Raw genomic sequence first — 3,409 nt, 5'->3', positions numbered from 1 at the left:
CCATTCCAAGATGGCGGAATAGGAATAGCTCCAGTCTGCAGCTCCCATTGTGACTGATGCAGAAGACGGGTGATTTCTGCATTTCCAACTGAGGTACCTGGTTCACCTCACTGGGACTGGTTGGACAGTGGGTGCAGCCCACAGAGAGTGAGCGGAAGCAGGGCAGGGCGTCACTTCACCCAGGAAGCACAAGGGATTGGGAGATTTCCCTTTCCTAGTCAAGGGAAGCTGTGAGAGTACCTGGAAAAACAGGACACTGCCACCCAAATACTGTGCTTTTCCAATGATCTTAGCAAATGGCACACCAGGAGATTATATCCCATGCCTGGCTCGGCAGGTCCCACACCCATGTAGCCTTGTTCACTGCTAGCGCAGCAGTCTGCGATCGACCTGCGAGGCAGCAGCCTGGCAGGGGGAGAGGTGTCCACCATTGCTGAGGCTTGAGTAGGTAAACAAAGCAGTCAGGGAAGCTAGAACTGGGCGGAGCCCACCTCAGCTCAGCAAGGCCTACTGCTTCGTAGTCTCCACCTCTGCTGGCAGGGCATAGCTGAATAAAAAGCAGCAGAAACTTCTGTAGACTTAAACATCCCTGTCTGACAGCTCTGAAGAAAACAGTGGTTGTCCCAGCATGGTGTTTCAGCTCAGAGAAGAGACACACTGCCTCCTCAAGTGGGTCCCTGACCCCCAAGTAGCCTAACTGGGAGACACCTCCTAGTAGGGGCCAACTGACACCTCATACAGGCAGGTGTCCCTCTGGGATGAAATTCCAGAGGAAGGATCAGGCAGCAATATTTGCTGTTCTGCAGCCACCGCTGATGATACCCAGGCAAACAGGGTCTGGAGTGGACCTCCAGCAAACTCCAACAGACCTACAGCTGAGGGACCTGACTATTAGAAGGAAAACTACCAAACAGAAAGGAATAGCATCAACATCAACAAAAAGGACATCCACACCAAAACTCCATCTGTAGGTCACCAACATCAAAGATGAAACGTAGATAAAACCACAAAGATGGGGAGAAACCAGAGCAGCAAAGCTGAAAATTCTAAAAACCAGAGATCCTCTGCTCCTCCAAAAGATTGCAGCTCCTCACCAGCAATGGAACAAAGCTGGATGGAGAATGACTTTGACAAGCTGACAGAAGTAGGCTTCAGAAGACCGGTAATAACAAATTTCTCTGAGCTAAAGAAGGATGTTCGAACCCATGACAGGGAAGCTAAAAACCTTGAAAAAAGATTAGACAAATGGCTAACTAGAATAAACAGTGTAGAGAAGAGCTTAAATGACCTGATGGAGCTGAAAACCATGGCATGAGAACTATGTGATGCATGCACAAGCTTCAATAGCTGATTCGATCAAGTGGAAGAAAGGGTATCAGTGATTGCAGATCAAATTAATGAAATAAAGCAAGAAGAGAAGTTTAGAGAAAAAAGAGTAAAAAGAAATGAACAAAGCCTCCAAGAAATATGGGACTATACGAAGAGACCAAATCTACATTTGATTGGTATACCTGAAAGTGACAGGGAGAATGGAACCAAGTTAGAAAACACTCTTCAGGATATTATCCAGGAAAACTTCCCCAACCTAGCAAGACAGGCCAACATTCAAATTCAGGAAATACAGAGAACACCACAAAGATACTCCTCAAGAAGAGCAACCCCAAGACACATAATTGTCAGATTCACCAAAGCTGAAATGAAGGAAAAAATGTTAAGAGCAGCCAGAGAGAAAGGTCAGGTTACCCACAAAGGGAGGTCCATCAGACTATCAGTAGATCTCTTGGCAGAAACCCTACAAGCCAGAAGAGAGTGGGGGACAATATTCAACATCCCTAAAAAAAATTTTTTTCAACCCAGAATTTCATATCCAGCCAAACTAAGCTTCATAAGTGAAGGAGAAATAAAATTCTTTATAGACAAGCAAATGCTGAGAGATTTTGTCACACCAGCCTGCCTTACAAGAGCTCCTGAAGGAAGCACTAAACATGGAAAGGAGCAACCTGTACCAACCACTGCAAAAAAAAGGCAAACTGTAAAGACCATTGATGTTAGGAAGAAACTGCATCAATTAATGGGAAAAACAACCAGCTAACATCATAATGACAGGATCAAATTCACACATAACAATATTAATCTTAAATGTAAATGGGCTAAATGTACAATTAAAAAACACAGACTGGCAAATTGGATAAAGAGTCAAGACCCATCAGTGTGCTGTATTCAGAGACCCATCTCACATGCAGAGACACACATGGGTTCAAAATAAATGTTTTCTATTTCCAAGCAAATGGAAAACAAACAAGCAAAAAAAGCGGGGGTTGCAATCCTAGTCTCTGATAAAACAGACTTTACACCAACAAAGATCAAAAGAGACAAAGAAGGCCATTACATAATGGTAAAAGGATCAATTCAACAAGAAAAGTTAACTATCCTAAATATATATGCACCTGATACATGAGCACCCAGATTCATAAAGCAAGTCCTTAGAGACCTACAAAGAGACTTAGACTCCCACACAATAATAATGGGAAACTTTAAGACCCCACTGTCAACATTAGACAGATCAACGAGACAGAAAGTTAACAAGGATATCCAGGACTTGAACTCAGCTCTGCACCAACTGGACCTAATAGACATCTACAGAACTCTCCATCCCAAATCAACAGAATATACATTCTTCTCAGCACCACATCGCACTTGTTCCAAAATTGAACACATAGTTGGAAGAAAAGCAATCCTCAGCAAATGTAAAAGAACAGAATCACAACAAACTGTTTCTCAGACCACAGTGCAATCAAATTAGAACTCAGGATTAGGAAACGCACTCAAAACCGCTCAACGGCGTGGAAACTGAACAACCTGCTCCTGAATGACTACTGGGTACGTAAGGAAATGAAGGCAGAAATAAAGATGTTCTTTGAAACCAATGAGAACAAAGACACAATGTACCAGAATCTCTGGGACACATTTAAAGCAGTATGTAGAGGGAAATTTATAGCACTAAATGCCCACAAGAGAAAGCAGGAAAGATCTGAAATTGACACCCTAACATCACAATTTAAAGAACTAGAGAAGCAAGAGCAAACACATTCAAAAGCTAGCAGAAGGCAAGAAATAACTAAGATCACAGCAGAACTGAAGGAGATAGAGACACAAAAACCCTTCAAAAAATCAATGAATCCAGGAGCTGATTGTTTGAAAAGATCAACAAAATTGATAGACCGTTAGCAGGACGAATAAAGAAGAAAAGAGGGAAAAATCAAATAGATGCAATAAAAAATGATAAAGGGGATATCACCACCAATCCCACAGAAATACAAACTACCATCAGAGAATACTATAAACACCTCTACAGAAATAAACTAAAATATCTAGAAGAAATGGATAAATTCCTGGACACATATACCCT

The sequence above is a fragment of the Mandrillus leucophaeus genome, unplaced genomic scaffold (assembly GCF_000951045.1).
Source record: "Mandrillus leucophaeus isolate KB7577 unplaced genomic scaffold, Mleu.le_1.0 Scaffold258, whole genome shotgun sequence".
NCBI classification, from domain to species: Eukaryota; Metazoa; Chordata; class Mammalia; order Primates; family Cercopithecidae; genus Mandrillus; species Mandrillus leucophaeus.
The sequence above is the reverse complement of the archived record's forward strand: the minus strand, read 5'-3'. Positions refer to the sequence as shown.